Genomic DNA, 26,449 nt, shown 5'->3' on the forward strand with positions numbered 1-26,449 from the left:
TCGCCTAGGTTGCCCTGTGCGGTCACAGGGTGGGGCCTCAAGACCCCTTACAGGTGAGTTGGGGCTTTGCGTGGGTTCAGGGGTCGTAATCATCTTCTGCGCTGAGGAATTCCAGTGAGCAGAGCTCTTCAGTGTAGAAAGTGGGACTAAGTGCAGCCTGGGTGGGGAGTTCCCCGCTGAGGCCCTAAATCTACGTGAATGGGAACAGAGTCTCGTTCCATAGCGTGAGCATCAGGAAACACCCGGGTAAACACGGTTGTTACAAGACTTGGTTCCCATTGAGTAGATCACACCTAATATTTCTCATGATCACCAGAAATGTCAAAGTGCTTTACAGCCAATGAAACTATTTTTGAAATGGTCATTGTTGTAATGTGGGGTAATTGTGGAGCTGATTTCAACAGGCGGATTTCAACATCAGGAAATGTAAGATGGTGCTTTATTGACTTAATGAGGGAAATTGGATGGTGTAGAATATCACAGGGACTTGATGGCTCAAATTTAAAACATTAGAAGTACCACCTCAAAGTGGATATGGCCATAAATGTACATCAGCATGATAATGAATGTTCTAGAATATGGAAGTCAACATGCAATGATGAACCTTTAGAAACCTTTAGGACCATAACTGGAGTTCTGTTCACACTTGAACCAAGAATAATAGAACATAGAACAGTACAGGCCCTTCGGCCCACGATGTTGTCCCAAGCTTTGTCCGAAACCAAGATCAAGCTATCCCACTCCCTGTCATTCTCATGTGCTCCATGTGCCTATCCAATAACCGCTTGAAAGTTCCTAAAGTGCCCGACTCCAGTATCACAGCAGGCAGTCCATTCCACACCCTAACCACTCTCGGAGTAAAGAACCTAGCTCGGACATCCCTCCTATATCTCCCACCCTGAACCTTATAGTTATGCCCCCTTGTAACAGCTACATCCACCCGAGGAAATAGTCTCTGAACGTCCCCTCTATCTATCCCCCTCATTATCTTATAAACCTCTAGTCCTCCTCCGCTCCAAAGAGAAAAACCCTAGCTCCCTCAACCTTTCCTCAGAAGACCTACCCTCCAAACCAGGCAGCATCCTGGTAGATTTCCTTTGCACCCTTTCCAATGCTTCCACATCGCTCCTATTGTGAGGTGACCAGAACTGCACACAATACTCCAAATGTGGTCTCACCAGGGTCCTGTACAGTTGCAGTATACCCCCACGGCTCTTAAACTCAAGCCACCTGTTAATAAACGCGAAAACACTATAGGCCTTCTTCACGGCTCTATCCACTTGAGCGGCAACATTCAGAGATCTGTGGACATGAACCTCAAGATCTCTCTCTGTTCCTCCACATTCCTCAGAACCCTGCCGTTGACCCTGTAATCCGCATTCAAATTTGCCCTACCAAAATGAATCACCTCGTACTTATCAGGGTTAAACGCCATCTGCCATTTTTCGGCCCAGCTCTGCATTCTATCAATGTCTCTTTGCAGCCTACAACAGCCCTCCACCTCATCCACTACTTCACCAATCTTGGTGTCATCAGCAAATTTACTGACCCACCCTTCAACCCCCTCCTCCAAGTCATTTATATAAATCACAAATAGCGGAGGACCCAGCAATGATCCCTGTGGTTCACCGCTGGTAACTGGTCTCCAGCCTGAAAATTTTCCATCCACCACGACCCTCTGTCTTCTATGTGATTGCCAGTTACTTATCCAATTGGCCAAATTTTCCTCTATCCCACACCTCCTTACTTTCTTCATGAGCCGACCATGGGGAACCTTATCAAACACCTTACTGAAATCCATGTATATGACATCAACTGCTCTACCTTCATCTACACACTTAGTTACCTCCTCAAAGAATTCAATCAAATTTGTGAGGCAAGACTTACCCTTCACGAATCCGTGTTGAGTATCATTGAATGTCATTATGCCATGGTCACTGCTCTACCTATTAGCTCGGCTTTATAACCCCGAGTCAGATTAGGTTAGAGCAGCACCCTACCAATGGAGGCAACAATCCTGAATATAATCCAATTTTGCTCTCTCTTGCCAGAGAGATGCAGGTAGAATGAACGTGGGTTGTGACTCAGATTTCAGTCTTCCCCATGGAGCAGGGTGCCAATGACTGTAGCACACTGCATTGTGATTGCCACATCAGTCCGATACTGCAACCAGAAAGGGATTCCACTCCCTCAACTTCCAGCTGTTGAGTGACCCATAGGTAATGAATCATACAGTGGGCATGGTGCCTTCATGTAACCAGCTGAGTTTGAGTCACAAAGACAAAGCAAAGGGTGGCTACTGGGAAACAACCTGCTGACAACATAACCCATGGCTCTGATATGCATCTCACATGCACAAAGTTATGTTGCCATCTAAATATGATAGAGCAGACACTTGGCATGCTTAAACAATATTTCCATTTGCCTGGACATCTCTAGAGGTGCGCTGAAGTATTTTGCAGAGTTGGTGTCAGGATTCATGCTGGTCTGCTGAAGGCTGAACAACCTCTCCACCATATGCAGTAAGTAGCTGAAGAACAGGAGGGTGAGGAGCAAGAGGAAGAGGATGAAGTGAGGAGACATTGATAACAGTCCCTATCATACCGACTGTCCATGAACAATTCATCTTTATGATACTAGCAATTTGCCATTCACCAACAGTCCCACACCTTCCCTTCCCTCTGCCACAATATCACGCAATGCAAAAATAAAAGCCATTACAAAATTAACATTCCAGTACAAATTGATGAACAAAATCATGCCAACAACATTCAACTGGTCATCCATGTGCACTCCCTTTGTATCATTATCATCACTGCCTGCCTGCTGTTTTTGCGCAGTCCAGCCACACTGGGCTTCTTGGGTATCCAAATGACAAAAGGCACAGAGCTAATTTTGTGATTGGGGCGGGGTGAGGTAGGTGTGGGGGTAGGGGTGGGTGGGGTGGGGAGGGGCGTGGAAGTATGAAGTGAATCCTTACATCGTCTGCAGCTTATTGGTCAGAAGAGAGTGGTATCAACAAAATCAAACTGCCCCTGAATAATCGAATAAGCAACTTAATACAATCATTGTTGCTTAGAAAAGGAACATGTTGCTGAAACTTTTCATCTTGCACTCATCAGAACAGAATCATAAGGATACCAAATCTCAAAGGGAGCAAAACATTACACTGCATGGGAACAGGGTGTTGAAACGTTTGCAAATGGACTCTGATTGGCCAAGGCATATAGAGAAAGCACCAGCAATCAGTTATTCCCCCAGTGTTTCAATTCAGATCAGGCTAATTTAAATAAAAGCATGGGGATAACTGTTCCTTGGTGTTTTCTCCATGACAACGCTCGACCAAGATAGTGAATCTATGACTCTCTAAAGCACACGCGTAATCTGCTGGTGACACAGATCTTGTAATGGGAACCTCTTCCGCAGGTTTTTCTAATGGTTCACAGAGATCTGTGGGAATATTATTCTTGGATGTTGTCCCTGCATTTTGGATCTAATTCTAGATGCAATAGGGCAGTATGGTGGTTGAGGAGCTAGAATGGATCTGATTTGTCCTCAATTATGCCTCTTCATCATGAGTTTGTGTGTAATTACTTCATAAAACCTCAGATCTGAGTTCTGATCACCTTGGCTGGTTGCCACAAACCCTCTGATGGTTCCTGCATGCAAACTTGCCCCAAATCTAAATTTGGCAATTTTGTACCTGCATTTTATCATGCTTGTTGGTCACAGCCTTTCTTGCAGTTATGTAAGTTGTTCTCTAGTTTCTGAGAGAGTAAAATGGGTAAGCGTCGATAAATTGGTACACATGGGCCTGCTTAACATGAGCTCTGCCAGTGATGGAGTAGTTGCACTTAAATGTGTCACTCTCAGATGTAACATTGCAATGTATAGATCTTGCTTGGTCTGTCTACATTTGAGAGTTGGGAATTTCACCAAATAAATAATTTATTTAGCTATGTCTTTACATCTAGGGTAATAATAAGAAGAGGTAGTGTGATCAATATTCCACTTCTCACACATATTCTGAAATGGCTTACTAATAAATTGCTGACAGTTATAGAACATAGAACATAGAACAATACAGCGCAGTACAGGCCCTTCGGCCCACGATGTTGCACCGAAACAAAAGCCATCTAACCTACACTATACCATTATCATCCATATGTTTATCCAATAAACTTTTAAATGCCCTCAATGTTGGCGAGTTCACTACTGTAGCAGGTAGGGCATTCCACGGCCTCACTACTCTTTGCGTAAAGAACCTACCTCTGACCTCTGACCTATATCTATTACCCCTCAGTTTAAAGTTATGTCCCCTCGTGCCAGCCATTTCCATCCGCGGGAGAAGGCTCTCACTGTCCACCCTATCCAACCCCCTAATCATTTTGTATGCCTCTATTAAGTCTCCTCTTAACCTTCTTCTCTCCAACGAAAACAACCTCGAGTCCATCAGCCTTTCCTCATAAGATTTTCCCTCCATACCAGGCAACATCCTGGTAAATCTCCTCTGCACCCGCTCCAAAGCCTCCACGTCCTTCCTATAATGCGGTGACCAGAACTGTACGCAATACTCCAAATGCGGCCGTACCAGAGTTCTGTACAGCTGCAACATGACCTCCTGACTCCGGAACTCAATCCCTCTACCAATAAAGGCCAACACTCCATAGGCCTTCTTCACCACCCTATCAACCTGGGTGGCAACTTTCAGGGATCTATGTACATGGACACCTAGATCCCTCTGCTCATCCACACTTTCAACAACTTTTCCATTAGCCAAATATTCCACATTCCTGTTAGTCCTTCCAAAGTGAATCACCTCACACTTCTCTACATTAAACTCCATTTGCCACCTCTCAGCCCAGCTCTGCAGCTTATCTATATCCCTCTGTAACCTGCTACTTCCTTCCACACTATCGACAACACCACCGACTTTAGTATCGTCTGCAAATTTACTCACCCACCCTTCTGCGCCTTCCTCTAGGTCATTGATAAAAATGACAAACAGCAACGGCCCCAGAACAGATCCTTGTGGTACTCCACTTGTGACTGAACTCCATTCTGAACATTTCCCAGTTATCGGTAATGCTTTATCAAATCAAAAAACTGAAAATAGCACTTAGAATGTGTATGTGACAGTTATGCTGATGTATTGTGCATTGTTGAATAATAGAATAATAGAATATTTGGTAAAGCAGCCAACAATGACGATGTAATGGACGTAAAAGGGAGCGTGCACGAAAGCTACATCTTGGAGCAGTCAGACAACTCCGGCATCTTCAAGGGACACCCCAGGATGGTCGGTTGGCTCTTGGGGGATAAGGACCTGGCTAATGATGCCAGTATGGAGGCCGGTGACCCATGCGGAGACCCGATACAATGACACCCGAGTTGTCATTGAAAGGTTCATCGGATTGCTCAAAATGCGGTTCCGTGCCTCAAGCGCTCTAGTGGTGCAATGCAGTACACCCCCCAGAGGGTCGCCCACTTTCTGGGGTCTGCTGTGCCCTCCACAACCTGGCACAGCAGTGGGGCGACATGCTGGAGATGGAGGAGGAGGAACATGGGGCCTGGTAAGAGAATGTGGGGGAGGAGCGGGACCAGGACTAGCTGGATGACGAACCCACGGAGGACCCGTGGGAGCAGCCGGAGGATGGAGGACAGGCAGCGGCAGCGAGGGCTGCATGCCCGGAGGGCCATGGAGGCCTTCATTCTTGCCCGCTTCTCATAGGACATGGCTTTGTCCATCAGCTCACCCCCTCTACCCATCCCAACCACTGTCCCCCCCACCCATCCCCCCATCTTCCCATCTGATCTGGCTCCCCCCCCCACTCCCCTCGTTCCCAACCATTCTCCTCCGCTCCCCAATCACCATGTTCCACCCTCCCAGGCTCTGTGTTACATCACTCCAGGATAATGGGCCTGTGTTGGCACTGTGAGTGGTGTAAGGCAGGAGGGTGATGATAACCCACTGTGAGCTGAGCTCTGGTGCTCTTCAATCTCTGCCACAGCCTGACTCCTGCCTGTCTGTTGATGACATGCTCACACCCATCACCTGCACGTGGTATGCCCTGGGAGGGAGGGGGTGGGGGGGGTGCAACATCCAGGACCATCGTGCCCAGGGGGTAGTGGTGGGGAGAGGTCAACTGTGGGAGGGGGGTGCAGGACGGCCCCCAATGTCAAATAACGTGATGGATGCTTCACATGCCTCAGGTATAATGTTTTTTAATGGTGTATAATTGTGACCCTAACTGTCCCTAGCTAACGTTGGTGGTGCCCCCCCCCCCCACCCGCCCATCCCCCACCCCCACCCCAACCCACTGTGTCCTCTCTGTGATCATGAATCCTCTTTGTCTTCCTTGCTCTGCCACTATGTTTAGGTGTGTCCCCAGGATTCACATCAGAGTTGGAGGCAGCCTGCTTTTTACCATGTCCTGTGGCCTTTGATGCCCCTGGCAGCTGTCACTGGAGGGCCTGGGCCAGAGGGCATGCCTCGTCGTGCCATCCTGTTCTGCCCAATATCCCATGATACACCATTATCAGGAGGGGAAGGCTCAGGAGAGCTGGTGACTGCCATTGTCATCCTATAGAGAGGCCCTATGTCGGCATACAGCGTTCCCAGCTCCCGGTCAGTGCCTAGAGGCTCTGGAGGCCACCGTGGGACTTGAGAGGCAGCTGGATTGAGCCCTATAGGCCCCTTCCATTATCTGGCTCTGCCAGTCCAGGTGCCTCCCAATTCTCTGCATTATGGTGTTGATGCACTCCCTCTGGGTGTAATTTTGTTTCTGGTAATTTTGAGAAATGTTTGTTTAGCAGATAGCCTGAGGGATGGATTACAGATGTGACAGACAGCAGTAGAGGGAGTAACATTGAGCAATGACAGCAGTGCACAGTATAGAGCTTCTCAGAAAATAAGTTCAGTATTGCTGAAAGTGACTTTTTTTTTGAAGATTTTCATTTGCACTCATCAGAACCGTCTCAAGAATACAATGTAAAGGGAATCAACAAATTTACACTGCATGAGAACAGAATGCTGATTGGCTGGGCAAGTGGACTCTGATTGGTAGAGGCATTGCCATGGATTATGCACCAGTTGATAGTGACTGACAGTTAACTGTCAAACATTGTTTGACATTTTAACCAGGCAGCTTGACTCTGATTGGTCAAGGCACTTACTTAAAGAACAAACCAGTGAATAGTTGTCACTTATTTTGTTTAGCCGAAACAGGCGGATGTGTGTATATGCTTTTCCTGTCTGTAAAGAGTAGGGTCCTGTGTACTAATGTATGTAGCTTCCAGTACACGCAAATGCGCCACACTGCAAACCCGACTGACCATCTTAAATTGGTTGTCAGTGTCATTTTTAGCACACTGAGTATAATTTAGCAAATGTTGCTCAAGCGTAGAATTACATCTTATGTTGGTGAGTGTATTTTGAGTTTTGCAAGCACAACCTGGTTGGGTGTGGTCTGTACCTTGCCCATTGCAAAAAACAGAAGGGACATTCTGTTTGATATAATCTGCCAGTCTTTGGGATGTACAAATAAGTATACCTGAGTGTAGTACTGAGTTAACTTTAAAAGGGAGCAGGTTGCTGATGTTTGTAGGTCATCAATGATAAACAGTATTTGAGCTAATCTAAGGGGAGTAGGATACTGAAGTTGTAAGTTTACCAATGTTACAATAAATTATTAAAGAACAGTTGTAAACCTTGATCATTTTGTCCACTGGTTCAAGAGTATAACAGTGGAGTTATGTGTTCACCTATCTACAAGTCATCTGAGTCATTGTTGCCAGTAAGGGAATTGGCAAATTTATAGATTGGTCAAACTTCGATTTATTTCCTGTTGTGTTGCTCAGTTACTTTGCTCAAGTTTCAGGAGGCCTGAGTATGACCTATTCCTGTCAAAAAACCACCAAGACCAAGTTGTTAGTGGATTGCTTTCTGCAGTTGAAAACCAATGGAAACCTCAATGCCTTGTTGCCATTTCATCAGCATGATCTCTTTCCACCACTTTAGATTCTTTCACCAGCGTTCCTCACCTCCCTCTTTTTATTTGTTGTTTTTTCAATATTTTTGCCATCTCCTCCTGCGTGTTTTTATGATATAAAGGAACCAATCTCGCTTTAGGGATTGTGCAAACATACTTTGGGTCCATTTATTTAAACAAAGTTGATGTGAACAGGTATACATGGTTAGAGAGCTCGAAGACATCAGCAGCAGAACTCCTGTGTTCTGCATTCTGCTCACAGACTGTAGTGAACCTGGATCACATGACACACTTCCTTTCTAGTAATGTCATAAAAGCATATTACAACATTCCCCTTTCTTTTTAAAGAAACTCCCCTCCCCCTTCTATAGTAATGTAACTAATTACAATACATGTTCATTTTATTCACCATTACACAAGTGTATCGGACAGATGAATCTATGTCTCTTTAAAGTATAACGATAATCTGCTGGTATTCCCAGATCTTAAAATGCTAACCTTGTCCAGAGGGGTTATTCTTCTTGAATGTTGTTTGTGGCTGATTTGGGATTGTGTCCTCAATGCAATAGCACTGCATAGTCATTCGGAACTGGAATGGATTGGATTTGCCCTCGATACATCTCACCATGTGCCTTTGTTGTGTGGTGACTTCATAGGTTCTTAAGACCATAAGACATAGGAGCGGAAGTAAAGCCATTCGGCCCATCGAGTCCACTCCACCATTCAATCATGGCTGATTTCAACTCCATTTACCCGCTCTCTCTCCATAGCCCTTAATTCCTCGAGAAATCAAGAATTTATCAACTTCTGTCTTAAAGACACTCAACGTCCCGGCCTCCACCGCCCTCTGTGGCAATGAATTCCACAGACCCACCACTCTCTGGCTGAAGAAAAGTTTCCTCATCTCTGTTCTAAAGTGACTCCCTTTTATTCTAAGGCTGTGCCCCCGGGTCCTAGTCTCCCCTGCTAATGGAAACAACTTCCCTACATCCACCCTATCTAAGCCATTCATTATCTTGTAAGTTTCTATTAGATCGCCCCTCAACCTCCTAAACTCCAATGAATATAATCCCAGGATCCTCAGACGTTCATCGTATGTTAGGCCTACCATTCCTGGGATCATCCGTGGTTCTGAACAAATCCTTGTCACCTCGGCTAGTTGCCATGCACATTCTGAAAGATCCTGGATGCGGACGTGTTGTCCCAGGTATAAACTTGGCAATTCTGTACCTGTATTATTATCGTGCACATTGGTGATTTTCTCTTGCAGTTTTAAAAGTTATTTCTCAGGGTAGAATGGATAAGAGTGGGTAGATTGGTACACACTAGTTGGATGAACATGATCTCTGCTGGTGGATGGAAGAGTTGCACTTAAAGGTGTCGCTCTCAGATGTAACATCGCATTGCGTAGATCTTGCTTTGTCTGTCCATATTTGAGAATTAGGGATTTCATTATGCAAATCATTCATTTAGCTGTTACATCTAGGGTAATGAGAGGAAGAAGTAGTATGATATATAATCCATTTCTCACACATAATTGCAGACAGTTATCCATAATTATTTCTCTAGGGAAACCAAAAACTGAAAATAGCACTTTGAGCGTGCATGAAAGTTGTGCTTTGACATATTTTATAATTATCGAATAATGGAATACTTAGTAAATTAGTCGACAATGACGACCAAGTCAGTGCCATGGACATGAAAGAGATCAGATGCAATTTTGGACCAAAATGGGTAATAACCTCATGTGGAATTGGTAGTGCTTTGTGCTGACATGGCATGCCTCACATTTTTCATACCTGGCAAATACCTTCTCGCTTGTGAGTCTTCTCATCCCATCTATGCCCATGCGTGAGTGATGAAGTAGTTGAAGAATATCAGGTTGTAAAGATTCCAGTGTGATAACCTGCCTGCTTTTAAAAATGACTCCCCAGAAGATGCCTAAGCTTGTCCCAGTTAGGCCAAAGTGGCCTCATGTGTTCGTGGACATATAGAATTGAATCAGGCCATCCTTTGAATGTTTTTCATAATTCCTGTAGTGTGGAATCTTTTACCATTTCTTCTTGTTGCTGCTGGCATTTCAGTTATGCAAAATATACTGAATTAGGGTTGGCACGGTGGCACAGTGGTTAGCACTGCTGACTCACAGCACCAGGGACTTGGGTTCAATTCGGCCTTGGGTGACTGTGTGGAGTTTGCATGTTCTCCCCAAGCCTGGGTCTCCGGGTACTCCGGTTTCCTCCCACAGTCCAAAGATGTGCAAGTTAGGTGGGGTTACGGGGATGGTGTTGGGGTTCGTGGGCTTAGGTAGGGTGCGCTTTCAGAGGTTCGGTGCAGACTCAATGGGCCAAGTACGCTCCTTCTATGGAATTTGGAGAATATCTTCAATTGCGATGTCAATGAACTCAACACATGGGTCCGAGGATATATCTTCACTGGATTAGGCAACCTGCTAAGTGTATCTGACGTGATCATTAAGGTGCCTAGCTGGTACTTGATCTCACAGTCATAATGTTGAACCTTTATCAAGTGGCTTTGCCACCTTGGCCGTGAACTGCTCCATGGTTTTCACCAAATCATCTCCAGTGGTGTAAAGTCAGATTGCAACATCCTCTTTCTGTTTTCTTCACTGCCCCTTGTGGATTCCTTGCTGTGATTTCCTCTGCATCCAGTATTCTTCTATTAACCAGCTTTGAATACATTGGCCAGGATTCCCCAATCCCGCAGCCAAGTTCTGACGCCGGCGTGAAAAGTGGCGTGAACCATGCCGGCGTCAACAGTTCTCATTTGTCCGGTATGCTCCCTTTCCTCGGGGGCTAGGTCGGTGCAGCAGTGGTCCCCGGAACTCCAGCCGGCGCGTGTTCGCGCATGCCGCTCTGGCCAGCGTGAGTTCGCGCATGCCGCTACGGCCAGCACATGTTTGCGCAGCGCCACAGCCGGCGTGATTCCGCGCATGCGCGTGGGTTCCCGTCTCCACGCCGGCCCCTGGGCAATATGGCGGAGCCCTACAAGGGCCAAGCGCGGAGGAACAGAGGCCCCCACGGAACTAGCCCGCCCGCCGATAGGTAGGCCTCGATCGCGGGCCAGGCCACCGTGGAGGCCCCCCTCCCGGGTTCGGATCCCCCAGCCCCTCCTCCAGAACGGCCCCCGCAGACACACCTTCCAGGTCCCGCCGTGTGGGACCTGGGTAACCAACGCCAGCGAGACTCGGCCGAACTCGGCGGGCACTCGGCCCGTCGAGCCCGGAGAATCACCGGGGGAGCCGCTTCCAACGACCCCTGACTGGCGTGGCGGCAATCCCCCGGATGCCCAAAAATCGGCGCCGGAGAATAGGCGAGCCGACGTCGGGGGGGCTTGGCGCAATTCTCGTCCCCCCCACCCCCCAGGGATTCTCCGACCCGGCGAGGGGTCGGAGAATCCCGGCCATTAAGTCTGAAAGGACTTTGACGCAATGGGGGATCTGTGAAAATGCTGATCACGCACTGGACCACGAGATCCCTGTTGTTTCTGTTCCCTGAATGGCTGAACCCATGTGCAATATACAGCAGGGAAGGAAACAGATTTACAATATTCCAAGACTAGTCCTTCTGACAAAGGAAAAAGGGAGAATCATATTTCCTTTGAGGAAACAGCAGTTCAGTCTGACAGAGTTGGCCTCCAGAAGCTCAGACAGGTGTCAGGTGACTCGGAATCACACAGACTCGAGACGTTAGCTCCCTTCTCTCCCCACAGACGCTGTCAGACCTGCTGAGATTGTGCAGTATTTTCTGTTTAATTACCAGGCAATGAGATTGTCTGGCAGATTGAGAAATGTGTGAAGATTTGCCACCGGTTGTCCATGTGAACTTTTTGAGATCGATAAAGGACATTGAAGGACAGCTGGAGCAGGTTGTGCGTGTTAATGTGTTGATCATCGTCTCTTATCGTGTTACTTCAGTTTGCTGGCAACATCGTGTTTGCAATAGGAACCTCTTTGTTGTGGTAGGTGCAGGTGCAGCAGGCATTTTTAAATAATAATTGCGCTTGTACAAACAGTCACGTGTTTTGAAAAAATTAATCCCAGCTCAAAACTGACAACACCTTCCTCCCGATCTTGCTTCAGTCAGTGGTTGGAAGATGATTGTGCTGTGCTGGTGTACTATGCAGTAAAGTCTCAGGCAAGCGACCACTTGGAAGTGATGTCTGTAGAAAAGTTGTGATTTACACTCCTTACTATTTAGACCTCCTCCTATGGATCTCCCGCACCCGGCCCACACCCAGGCTGGGGTATTGATATCCCAGCAGTCCTAGGGAAAAGCGGCAGCCTCTCCCCCTCACCTGGGTAAATCGTACTCAAGTGAGGCCACAGGCACTCAGAGGTTGCAGATCCCTGGGCCTCCTGTTGGGTTATAACATATACAGTCAGCAGCCCAGTAAGAAAAAGCAGAATACATGAGAAAACGTAACAAAATTAGACAGGGTAGGTGTGGAGGCCAGCAGGAGTTGAGAGGATTAAAACAATATGTGGATATTGTAAAGCACATAATGTAATGTTACTACTCTAGTCACTAGATGGTGCTATAGAGCAAGCATATAAACATCACATGCCTCCTTGACTTCTGGGAGATAGCTGGAGAGAGTGGGGGAGAGCAAGACAGAGTAGTTGTGAGATAGTTGAACTAATAGTATAGCTAATTGTGTAGATGTGTAGTGTAATCTTTACTTAACTAATTCCTTAGTAATATGTTCAAATCTAATTCAGTACAGTGTAATAATTTAGTTTTGTGTATTAAACACAGCTTGCTATTCTTTGATAGCATTACAACCTTCACCATCCTGAAAGAACTAAAACAAAGAACACAACAAGGATGTTTCCCTTCATGGGGATATCTAAGAACTCAGGGGCACAGCTTCAAAATAATGGGTCTCCCATTTAAAACGTGAGATATGGATTGTCTCTCAGAGGGTGGTTAGCTTTTGGGATTCTCTTCCACAGAGAACAGTGCAGGTTGAGTCATTGATTATATTGAAGATTGAGTTAGACAGATTTTTAATCTCCAAGGAAGTCAAGATTTATAGATGTAGGCAGGGAAATGGAGTTAAAACCACAATCATTCTGTCGCACCCACAATCTGAATAATACTTGAGGGGCTGAATGGCCTGTTCCTTCTCCTATCTCTTTTGTTCTTATGTTGCTTCCAGCTGCCCCGGGGAAGCAGAGAAATTGACAACAGTTACTCCCGTCTGTTAACCCACTGTCCCTGATAGAATTGGAACACAATTAAAGATAATTATTCTTCAGAAAAACAATTTACTCAGCAACTTCAGAAAAATAAATATTTAGAAGTAAGTGCAGTGTTGTTCGGAGGATCAGAGGGTGTAAGGGTTGGCAAGACATCAGAGGCAGAGGTGTGGGTGTCTGTATGTTACAACAGTCACGGGGGTCACGGAATGTGGACTATCAGGTTCCCCTTGACCTCAGAGGAGTATGAATGTCCCCGTTAACAGGGTGGGGCTTCCCCTTAACAAAGAGACCCTGTCTAGGATAAAAGCCCCATCCTAAGTGAAGGTTGCCGGGGAGGGGGAGGAGGTGCAAACCCTTCAGAGAGTGGGGAATAGTATTTGTGTGTTTCAACAAATCTTTGTTTTATGCCTCCTGGAGTTTTGTCCTTCATTGCTAGAGGGATGGAGTTTAAGACTAGGGAGGTTATGCTGCAACTGTATAAGGTGTTAGTGAGGCCAAACCTGGACTATTGTGTTCAGTTTTGGTCCCCTTACCTGAGAAAGGACATACTGGCACTGGAGGGTGTGTAGAGGAGATTCACTAGATTAATCCCAGAGCTGAGGGGGTTGGATTACGAGGAGAGGTTGAGTAGACTGGGACTGTACTCGTTGGAATTTAGAAGGATGCGGGGGGGGGGGGGATCTTATAGAAACATATAAAATTATGAAGGGAATAGATAGGATAGATGCGGGGAGGTTGTTTCCACTGGCGGGTGAAAGCAGAACTAGGGGGCTTAGGCTCAAAATAAGGGGAAGTAGATTTAGGACTGATCTTAGGAGGAACTTCTTCACCCAAAGGGTTGTGAAGCTATGGAATTCCTTGCCCAGTGAAGCAGTAGAGGCTCCTTCATTAAATGTTTTTAAGATAAAGATAGATAGTTTTTTGAAGAAGAAAGGGGGAAAGGGTTATGGTGTTCGGGCCGGAAAGTGGAGCTGAGTCCACAAAAGATCAGCCATGATCTCATTGAATGGCGGAGCAGGCTCGAGGGGCCCGATGGCCTACTCCTGCTCCTAGTTCTTATGTTCTTATGTTTCCTTGTGGTCACTCTGTTTGGATCCATCACTGTAGATCCAGGCACACCGAATGGTGGAAGAGCAGTGATTGCAGAGGCGGTGAAGGGGGAGACCCATCACAGGGAGCCATAAACAGGATTTTTGGGGGGACTGAAGGGAGAGGGTGAGGGGTTAGTTGGGGAGGGGGGAGCAGCAGTGTAGTTCTCCATTTCTCACTCCACAGATACTGTCCGACCTGCTCAGTGTTTCCAGCAGTATCCGTTTTTATTTCAGATTCCAAGCTTCCACCATATTTTGCAACCAATTCAATTGGTGTTTGTGGGATCTTGCTTTGTGCATGTCGGCTGCTTTGTTTGTCAACACAACAGGTACAATGATGTTGGCTTTAGCAGTTTCCAGGTGGCTGATCAACTGTGACCCCAATCCTAATTGCTTCTGCCATGTGCTACCAGGAGCAATCGTACAGAAGGAGTCTGGGGCTGGTTTAGCACAGGGCTAAATCGCTGGCTTTGAAAGCAGACCAAGGCAGGCCAGCAGCACGGTTCAATTCCTGTACCAGCCTCCCCGAACAGGCGGCGGAATGTGGCGACTAGGGGCTTTTCACAGTAACTTCATTTGAAGCCTACTTGTGACAATAAGCGATTTTCATTTCATTTCATTCATTGACATCCCACTGGTTCCAGAAAGGGGAGGCCCAGTGAGAGGAGAGGGCCCACAGCACTGGATGACCAAAAGCCCCACGGGAAGAGGTGGATGCTGCACAGACAGGGAACTGAGGGGGTGGGTGGGAGGGAGGGGCTCCTGTCACCCGAGGCCTCCTCCATTGCGGCTGAGGTGGATCTGGAACCTGACTCCTTGCCCTACCTGTAATGAGGTTTGTGGCACAGTGGGTTGGACCTACTATTGGGCAGAGAACTGAAAACGTTGGTGATTACTAGACTATCTTCTGTGCTTTCAAGTCACAGTGGTGTATTTTTTTTTAAGCAAACTATAAATTGAGGAAGCTATTACTCCAAAGCTTAAAGTGGTATCATGCTGCAAAGGATTCCGTTCTTATGATGTGACTGTCACCTAGTGCTGAATGTTCAGCATGGCATGATTCGACTCCGCTTCTCTTTCTCACACAAACTGGGCTTTGCATCTGGGCTGTTAACAATCCTGAGTAACTGAAACTTTTTGTTGAAGGTTTGTGAATCTGAACCAACTCTCACCTTGCTACTTTCTGCAATGATAAACTCCCTTGGATTTTCTGATCCAACAGGAATCCCAGTGCATCAGTGAGTGTGTGGGTTGAGCTGAGGCCCATTTCACTGCTCGCTCACCATCAGTGGTCCTGGGTTAAGACAATTCTAATAATTCTGACAAGCTGTCAGCCTGTGATTTTGCTCCTGCCAAGTAGCCCACCTCAGGTGAGGGGTGGAGGGGTAGGTGCTGATAGCTGGTGCTGCTGATAGAGTAGATTTTGTGCAGGACATTCCAACTGTTCCACAGAAACATAGAATCCCTACAGTGCAGAAGGAAGCCATTTGGCCCAACGAGTCTGCACCCACCTTTTGAAAGCGCATTCTTCCTAGCCCCACTCCTCCACCCTATCCCCATAACTCCACCTAACCTGCACATCTTTGGACACTAAGAGGCAATTTAGCATGGGAAATCCACCTAACCTGCACATCTTTAGACTGTGGGAGGAAACCGGAGTGCAGTGAGGAAACCCACGCAGGCATAGGGAGAAAGTACAAACTCCACACAGTCAGTTACCCAAAGCCTGAATTGAGCCTGGGTCCCTGGCGCTGTGAGGCTGCAGTGCTAACCACTGTGCCTCGTATTGTATTCAATCATTCTCCAATTGATTGAATTCATTTAAAATTTCATTTAAATTTCCTGTTGCTGCTTTAGAATCACAGGCTGTGAGGAATTCAGTGATTTTTATATCATCCAGCACTGCTAGTTTCAATCTTTCTATCATTAATATTTAATCACAAAAAGCTCCAGAATTCCAGGTCTCCCTCCTCAATTCAGTGTTCTCCTACACAAATGGTTCACGCTCAGTAATCGCACTGTAGTTACATAAATTTTAACCAACCACATACAATAATTTTTGGTGAAACCACCTTAAATACACTTAATACGAGTAAAAATGCAATTCAGATGGTGTTTACAAAAACTGGTCACTATGAAGACAAATGTAGGCCTTTACAGTCAGAAACAGCGGAATTTATCATGGGGAACAAAGAAATGGCTGAGCAGCTAAACACCTACTTTGGTTCTGTCTTCACAAAGGAGGACACAAGTAACATCCCAGAAATGTTGGGGAACACAGGCTTTGGTGAGAGGGAGGGACTGAAGGAGTTCAGGGTTAGTAGAGAAATGGTGTTGGGGAAAATGATGGGATTGAAGGCTGGTAAATCCCCAGAGCCTGATAATCCACATCCCAGAGTAATTAAGGAAGTGGCTCTAGAAATAGTGGATGCATTGGTGGTCATATTCCAGGATACTATAGACTCTGGAGCTTCCTACAGATTGGAGGATAGCTAATGGAACTCCAATATTTAAAAAGGCAGGCAATGAGAAATCAGAAAATTATAGACTGTCAGCCTGACGTCAGTCGTGGGGAAAATTCTAGAATCCGTTGTCAAAGATTTTATAGAAGAGCATTTGGAAAACAGTGGCAGGATTGGACAGAGTCAGCATGGATTTATGAAGGGGAAATCATACTTGACAAATCTACTTTAATTCCTCGAGGATGTAACTAGTCGAGTTGACGGGGCGAGCCAGAGTATGTGGTTTATTTGAACTTTCCGAAGGCTTTCGACAAAGTCCCACATAAGACGTGGCATGTAAAATGTAAGCGCATGGGGTTGGGGGTAGTATAATTCAGGTGGGTAGAAAACTGGTTCGCAGACAGAAAATAAGGAATAGGAATAAACAGGTCTTTTTTCAAATGTCAGGCAGTAACTAGTGGGGTACCCCAGGGATCAATGCTGGGACCCCAGCAATTCATTATATATATTAATGATTTAGTTGAGGGAACTAAATGGAATATCTCCAAATTTGCAGATCAGACAAAGCTGGGTGGGAGGGTGAGCTGTGAGGAGGATGCAGAGACCCTTCAGTGTGATTTGGATAAGTTGAGTGAGTGGGCAAATGAGTGGCAGATGCAGTATAATTTGGATAAATGTGAGGTTATCCATTTTGGGAGCAAAAATTGGAAGGCAGATTAATATCTGAATGACCATAAATTAGGAGAGGGAATGTGCAACGAGCGCTGGGTGTCACTGATAGTAAGTGCGCAGGTACAGCAGGTGGTAAAGAAGGCAAATTATATGCTGCCCTTCATAGAAAGAGGATTTGACATTAAAATAAGAGAAAGAGGATTCGAGTACAGGAGCATGGATGTCTTGCTGCAATTATACAGGGCCTTGGTGAGGCCACACCTGGAATACTGTGCGCAGTTGTGGTCATCTTATCTGAGGAAGGATGTTCTTGCTCTAGAGGGAGTGCAGCAAAGGTTTACCAGACTGATTCCTGGGATGCCGGGACCGACGTATGAGGAGAGATTGAATCGGTTAGGATTGTGTTCGCTGGAGTTCAAAAGAATGAATGGGGGATCTCATAGAAACCTATACAATTCTAACAGGATTGGACAGTGTAAATGCATAGATGCAGGAAGGATGTTCCGATGAAAGGGTGTCCAGAACCAGGAGTCGCTGTCTAAGGATACAGGATAGACCGTTTAAACAGAAATAAGGAGAAATAAGGAGAGTGGTGAGCCTGTGGAATTCATTACCACAGAAAGTAGATGAGGCCAAAACATTGTGTGTGGGATTCTCCGTCCAGGAATTCCGGAATTGTGAATCATGATTGGGCGGAGAGTCGCAGGTATGCCGAAAATCGAGGCTGGCGTTGGCATCCAACGGAATGCCATGTTCCGGTGCCTCGACAGCAGTGGGAATGTGTTCCACCTGGCACACCGGCGTGGGCACCCAAATTGTACAATAAACGCCATTGGCAAAGCATTAACGGGCCCGATCTGGTTATGAGGAAGTTGTTGTCTGAGGTAAGCTGGGTAAACAAGCTACGGTACAGGTCAGTAGATGAGCAGTGGCAGATATTCAAGCAGCTGGTCCATAATGCTCAGCAGGAGTTTATCCCAATCAAAAAGAGGGATTCCATGAGAAAGTGGAAGAATCTATGGTTAACAAAGGAGGTCAATAATAATGTTAAATTAAAATGCAGGATATAATAATAATAATCTTTATCAGTGGCACAAGTAGGCTTACATTAACACTGCAATGAAGATACTTTGAAAATCCCCATGTCACCACATTCCGGCGCCTTTTCGGGCACACAGAGGGAGAATGTCTAATTCACCTAAGAAGCACGTCTTTCGGGACTTGTGGGAGGAACCCAGAGCGGGACCCATACGGGAATCGAACCTGGACCCTGCGCTGTGAAGCAACAGTGCTAACCAAGGTAGCACGGTAGCATAGTGGTTAACACAATTGCTTTACAGCTCCAGGGTCCCAGGTTCGATTCCTGGCTTGGGTCACTGTCTGTGCGGAGTCTGCACGTTTCCCTGTGTGTGCGTAGGTTTCCTCCGGGTGCTCCGGTTTCCTCCCACAGTCCAAAGATGTGCAGGTTAGGTGGATTGGCTATGCTAAATTGCCCTTAGTGTCCAAAATTGCCCTTAGTGTTGGGTGGGGTTACTGGGTTATGGGGATAGGGTGGAGGTGTCGGGTTGGGTAGGGTGCTCTTTCCAAGGGCTGGTGCAGACACAATGGGCTGAATGGCCTCCTTCTGCACTGTAAGTTCTATGAAAAATAACCACTGTGCTACCGTGCCTCCCTATACAATGTGGCAAGGGATAATCGTAGACCAGAGGACTGGGAAGATTTTAGGATCTGGCAGAAAAATACTAAAAAGCTCATAAGAAGGGGGGAAATGAATTTCTGAGAGAAAACCTGCATGCAGTATGAAAACAAACAGTAACAGTGTCAATGGATATATAAACAGGAAGATAAATGTGGGACCTCTACTGAACGAGGCTGGTGAATTAATAACAGCAAACGAAGAAATGGTGGATATGCTAAATACATTTTTTGCATCAGTCTTCACTGTGGAAGACATTGCAAATATCCCTACGATATCAGATGGGCCAATTTGAAATAACGTGGTAGAACATACGAAAATCCCAAACACAACGGATAGCGTATTATAGAAACTCAAGGGGGTAAAGACGGACAAGTTGCCAGGACCCGATGAACTGCACATTAAGGTTTTAATGGAAGTGGCTGCAAAGAACCCATTGGTTGAAATCTTTCAATATCGCTAAATTCTGGGAGGATACCAGAAGATTGGAAAACAGCCTTGTTCAAAAAGGGAGAAAGGCAGAAGGCAGGGGATTATAGGGCAGTGAGTTTAACATCTATTATTGGCAAGATGCTGGAGTCAATAATCAAAGAGGAAATAGCTAAGCTAATCATTTAGGAAAGTTGTCAATCTGAGTCAACATGGTTTTATTAAAGGTAAATCATATTTGACAAATTTGCTCGAATTCGTTGATGATATAACAAGGAGAGTAAATAGAGGGGACCCTGTAGATATAGTGTATTTAGATTTCCAAAAAGCATTTGACAAGATGCCATATAAGATGCTGAAGCATTAAGTAAAAGCCAATGGAGTTGGAGGAAGTGTGTTTGCATGCATTGAAAACTGGCTGACACATAGAAAACAGAGAGTTAGAATAAATGGGTCCTTTTCAGAGTGGAAAAATGTAACTAATGGAGTACCGCAATGATCCGTTCTTGGCCCGCAGTTGTTCACTACTAATGACTTGGAGGAAGGCACAAATGTACGGTTTCCAAATTTGGCGATGATACAAAAATAGGTGGAAGGGCAAGTTATGATGAGGATATTGTGATTCTGCAACGGGCGTTCAATGATGGGAACTGTGAGGTCAGGCATTTCGGTTGGACAAACCAAAAAGCAGATTATTATTTATACAGAGATATACTGCAGGTGAGGGATCTGGGTGTTCTAGTGCACGAATCACAAATAGCTAGCAGGCAGGTCCAACAAGTAGTTAAAAAGGCAAATGGCATTTTGGCATTTATTGCAAAGGGGTAGGAGTTTTAAAAGTAGGTGTTGGTGAGCCCACATTCTGCAGCCATATTCATCTGTTTTGCTAAAGTTTGCTCTCTTGAGAGTCCAGCAAATGCATTTTCAATAAGTGATAGAAGATAACCCACAATCCTGGGTTAATTGTGGTTTTAAAATCTCCAAATGTTCTGAATGAATCATCATGCTTTAACACAGGAAATATTGGTGTCGCCCAATCACTGTTAATAGCAGGTTCAATGACTGCTGTCTGAACTAATCTTTCAAGTTCTTCTTTTACTTTTGACCTGAAGGCAAATGGTACAGTTCTCGCTTTGAGATATTTAGGTACAGTGGCTTGATCTTGAGTTTAACTTCAACTCCTGTCATGACCCCAGTGACTAAATACATTTGCACACTTCTTCAAAAATTGTTGAAGGTCATTCTTTGAATCATCTAGTTGGTTATCGTCAGCCAAGTTGAGTTTTATCTTTCTCAACCATGCTTCCCAAGGCTGGGAAGTTTCCTTGGAAAACATGGAGAGGCCACTCTGCGTTTTGACTGTTAACGCTCACATTCACCATAATACATTCCTTTAGTAGTACAATCCCTTCTGTATATGTCCTTAGGATAACATTATCTGATACTGCGGAGCCCGTATCCACTTCCAGCTTGACAGTATTCGCATCAGGTTTTGAAAAACACCGAGAGATTTGCTGATCATCTTGTACTGTCAAGACACTAAGCTTGAATTCTTGGAGCTGGCTTGACACATTGTCCCCATTGAGTCTTCAATTCCGTCACTAAATTAGGAAACCCAACTAACGGACCTGGTTGTATTTTTCTTGGTACACTTCTTTTCTGTTAGTTCCTTTGTGCTGATGAAGGTTGGTGTGACCAACATGCCTTGGCAATGCGGGCTACCTTGCCACAATTTTTGCATTTATTCTCCTTACTCCAGCATTCTCTTGCTGTATGTCCCGCTTGAGTACAGCGATGACAAGGTAGGTTTTTCACAGACTTGTTTTTCGCAGCCTCCATTATATGAACTTTTGCTTGGACTCCAATCAATCTTTTGCTGCAAGTTCCATGGAAGCAGCAATTTCACCTTCTGAATTCACAGACCAATCTGTCCCGAAGTCTATCATCGAGTGTTTCACCAAATCCACAGTTCTTGGCCAATTTATGTAATGTTGCTATGAATTGCAAAGTGCTTTCCCCTTCTTTTTGAGCACGACATTGGAAGCAAATCCTTCAGCTATCAACAGCAAACGGGGAGAGAAATGTCCTTCCAATATTGCCATTAACACTTTGTAGGTCTTTTCCTCTGGTTTAGCTGGGTGGACTAGATTTAGTAACAGCATGAATGATTTTCCCCCAACCAAGCTGGGAAAAGTCACAGTATGCAGGTTTGATGGTGTCTGATTTGCTACAAGATAGATTTGGAACCTTTGCTCATATGAATTCCATGTCTCATAATCCACGTTAAACACGTCCATGGCACCATGTTTTCCTGCCACTTTTCGGATCCCGGTTCCCTGTTCTGCACGTCTTCAGCTTTCAGCCTTTCTCCCTTCCATTTTGTTTCTCAAAGCAAGCAATCTCCTAACCCACAAGCAAACATCATCTTCTCTTGCCTCAACTATCGGTTCCCGAGCAGTAGGTTGCAGTCGGCAGCCTTCTCGGTCTGCGTTCCCCCAGCCTGTTTACAGTGCCACATGCGTGGTCTCCTCAGCTTTTACCCACTGCAAACAGTATGTCAGCCTGAAACTTTTTTTTCTTGCTTAAGAATATGCTCCAGTTACTCACAGTTGTATCCTGATTTATTTTTCGTAAATCTATCTACACCAGCAGCTGGTCGCGATGGATCTAACATTATGAAGTGCTTCAAGAGGTTGGTCATGAGGCACATCAACTCCATACTTCCAGAATATGATCCACTGCAATTCGCATACTGCCATAACCGGTCCACAGCAGACGTCATCTCCCTGGCCCTACACTCATCCCTGGAGCATCACGACAACAAGGACGCCTACATCAGACTCCTACTCATTGATTACAGCTCCGCCTTCAACACCATAATCTCAGCCAAGCTCATATCAAGTCTCCAAAACCTAGGACTTGGCTCTTCCCTCTGCAACTGGATCCTCGACTTCCTGAGCCACTGGCCCCAATCAGTAAGGATAAACAACAACACCTCCTCCACGATAGTCCTCAATACTGGGGCATTGCCTCAGTACATGTGACAATAAATCGAATAAATCATGAATTGTTGACAGCGTTCGACAGTCTGCTGAACAGTTTTTGTTAAACACTTATCACAACTCGTCAATGATCGTTTATAGACTGAATCTTCGTTGATGATTTTCTCTGCAAGCTTCATCAATGGTTGTTTATGGACCGAATCCTCATCGCCAGTTTTCTCTTCTGTTATATTTTTGTTGTTAGCGCAAAGAGAAAAAGAAGTAGAGGTGCCTCGCTAAGTTCGTAAAAACATAGTGCAGGGTTATTTAAGAGATGTTTCTTCTACAGGGTAAGGTGAACTCCTCAAAGCCCGCGCAAACATTCCGCTGATGTTACCACACATCACGTGACGTTCCACCAGCAGGCAGTATTACTTGAAGACATAAAAGCCAGTGAATGTTTTTTCAAATGTCATATTCTGCCAACTTTACCATGAGCCTCAGAAACTGCTCAATTACCACAACCCCCATCACTCACCTACCAAAAATCTCTATAAATATGCCTCATTATTAACATTCATTTGCTTCACTTCACCCTCCCACAATTGGTTCTGCCAGTAGCCTCACACACATACATCCCATAGCTTGCACACACTGCCAGATAGTCAACCATGACAGCCACATCAGCCAAGCAGACTGAAACCGCATTCACTGACGCACTCCCTTCGGCCCTCTCCATTTCATAGGATCATAGAATCCTACAGTGTAGAAAGAGGCCACTCGGCTCACCGTGTCTGCACCGACCCTCCGGGACAGCACCCTACCTAGGCCGACTCCCCCACACTATCTCCATAAACCCATTTTGGACACTAAGGGGCAATTTTACATAGACAAGCCACCGAACCTGCACATCTTTGGACTGTGGGAGGAAACCAGAGCACCCGGAGGAAACCACAGGCAGACATGGAGAGAATTTGCAAACTCCATACAGTTACCCAAGGCCGGAATTGAACCCAGATCCTGCGCTGCGCTGTGAGACAATAGTACTAACCACAGTGCCACCATGCCACCAACGTTTTCCACCACCGCTTGCCAGAACAAGGTAGCACACAACCAGATGCAACAACATACTATTCCACTGCAGCCACAAGACAGACAAGGTGGAAAATGTGGATAATTGCCCAGGTATGTCCTGTCTACAAAAAGCAGGCCAAATTCAATCTGTTCAATTACTGCCCCATCAGCTGACTCTCTATCTTCAATAAAAGTTTGGAAGGTGTCAAGACAGTTCTACAGAACTGCACCTGCTTTGCAATAACCTAACAATAATAATAATCTTTATTAGTGTCACAAGTAGCCTGACATTAACATTGCAATGAAGTTACTGTGAAAATCCCCGAGTCACCATATTCCGGCGCCTGTTGTGGTACACCAAGGGAGAATATCCAATTCACCTAAGAGCACGTCTTTCATGACTTGTGGGAGGAAACTAGAGCACCCGGAGGAAACCCACGCAGACACAGGGAGAACGTACAGACTCTGCACAGACAGTGACCCAAGCCGGGAATCAAACCCGGGTCCCGAGTTCACCAATGTTTTGTTTGGGTTCCACCAGGAATATTTCTCTCCACACCTCTCTTCAGTTTTGGCCCAAGGATGGACAAAAGAATTCCAAAGGTGAGGCTGTCCTTGACAGTGAACTCACCAAGGCTCCTTAGACAGCATCTTCCATACCCATGACTACTACCTAGAAAGACAGGGTCAGCAGATGCATGGGAACACCCACCGCCTGCAAGTTCCATTCAAAGACACTCACTATTCCAACTTGGAAATGTACTGCCGTTCCTTCACTGTCACTGGGTCAAAATCCTGAAACTCCTTCCCGAAGAACACTGTGGATATACCTATATTACATGTGGTGTACCTACAACACATGGACTGCAGCAGTTCAAGGTAGACCACTCCCTTCTCAAGAGCAATTATAGATGAGTTAGAAATGTGGCCTTTGGCAAAGATGGCCATAACCCCATTGAAATAATTTAAAAGGGAGCTAACGGGGCTGGGGGGGTGTGGGGTGGTGGCAGTGGTGGAGATGACCATGCCAGGGGGCTGGGGGGGTGTAGGGTGGTGGCAGTGGTGGAGATGACCATGTCAGGGGGCTGGGGGTGTGTGGGGTGGTGGCAGTGGTGGAGATGACCATGCCAGGGGGCTGGGGGTGTGGGGTGGTGGCAGTGGTGGAGATGACCATGCCAGGGGGCTTAGAGGCCATGTAACTCTGGGTGGTTGGGGGGGAAAGGGCAGTGCCCTGGCATTGCCTCCAGAACCCTGGCACTTCCATGTTGGCACTGCCAGGGTGTCCGTTTGACACTGCCAAGGGGCAGGACTTGAGGGGGAAGGGCCCAAAAGTGGTGGTGTATGAGGGGGGGGGGGCTGAAAGGGGCAGGGCCCAAAGGGGGAATTAGGTAATCCCATTATTGGGTGTTGCCCAACCCAGGAGGGAGGGTCGCTGGTGCCTGTGATTGTAGGGGGAGCAAGGCTGATGCTGGCGATTGCCGATTGGGGAGGGGAGTTTATGCTGGCAATTCTGGGGGGTGGAGTGGTAGACTGATTTTTAGAATTTGGGGTAAGGTCTTTGCTGGCAATAAATGGGGGGTGGGGGATGGGTGGGGGACAGGGAGGGTGGTGCCGGAGCATTACTCTGACTTTGGGATGCCTTTTAAAAATTGTGTCCCGATCTCTGAGGAGCTGGACCTGCTGATGTCTTCAGGTCCCACACACCCCATTCAGGACCCTGTTCACTCAACCTGCAAAAACATTTCTAAGTTTGGGTGGATTGCGATCTGGATCGTGCCAAACCACCTGACTGGAATCATACCTTGTTTTCCGCTGTGGAGTGCACTTAGAAATTCTTTTCGGAGAATTGCGCGTCACATATCAAATACTGTGCACAGTTCGGGTCTCCTTATTTAAGAAAGGATGAGTTGGAGGTGGTTCAGAGAAGGTTTACCTGATCGATACCTGGATTGAGGTTGTGTTGTGAGAATAGGTTGGACAGACTGGGTTTGTTTCCACTGCAGTTTCGAAGAGTGAGGGGTGGCTTGATTAAAGTTTATAAGACCCTGAACGGTATTGACAAGTTGGACGTTTCCTCTTGTGGGTGAGTCTAGAACTAATGAGCATTGTTTTAAAATTAAATATTGCCCTTTTAGGACAGAGATGAGGAGAATATTTTACTCTCAGTGGGATTGTGCGACTTTGGAACTTTCTGCCTCGGAATGCGGAGGAGGCGGAGCCACTGAATATTTTTAAGGTGGAGGTGGATAGATTCTTGTTAGGCAAGGGAGTCATAGGTTATCGATGTAGGTGGAAATGTGGAACTTGAAACACAAACCGATCAACTCTGATCTTATTGAATGGCGGAGCAGACTCGAGGGGCCGAATGGCCTATTTCTGCTCCTATTTTGCATGTTTGTATTTTACCCCCTCCGCTCACTGCAGAATTAGACTTGCATTTTTAAAAATTCAGATACCCAATATCTTTCTCCTGGCCAAATGGTGATAATGAAGACACAGCAGCCATCATTTGTACATCTTAGGGACTTTTTTTTAAAGACAGGCTGCCTTTAGTGCTGTAAGTAGTGGGACATTGAGCAGGAGAGTGGGCTGCAGCTTGGGCCGTGAACAAGGATAGCGCAGGTACCATCGCACTGCAGTGCAAGGGCACACGTGGGTTCTCCTACAGAGGACTCTCTGAGGGCCTCACTGGGCCATCCTATAGAAGTACACTGATGGATATGCATAGTGACATCCTTGGCTCATGCCAAAACCTGCCAAGGAGACGTCCAGGACCAACACAGGGCATTTCTCAGAGCTTGGAGCCCATCAGCTCTACAAGGAAGTGCT

At 46.1% G+C, this 26,449-nt stretch overlaps 1 protein-coding gene across 1 annotated transcript in view; it reads right to left on the reverse strand.

Annotated features, from left to right (window-relative positions):
• Positions 1–26,449, reverse strand: part of pkd2l1 (polycystic kidney disease 2-like 1) — a 150,294-nt gene that overhangs the window by 83,510 nt on the left and 40,335 nt on the right. The gene's annotated exons all lie outside the window — the stretch shown is intronic.

Source organism: Scyliorhinus torazame, chromosome 16 (genome assembly GCF_047496885.1).
Source record: "Scyliorhinus torazame isolate Kashiwa2021f chromosome 16, sScyTor2.1, whole genome shotgun sequence".
NCBI classification, from domain to species: Eukaryota; Metazoa; Chordata; class Chondrichthyes; order Carcharhiniformes; family Scyliorhinidae; genus Scyliorhinus; species Scyliorhinus torazame.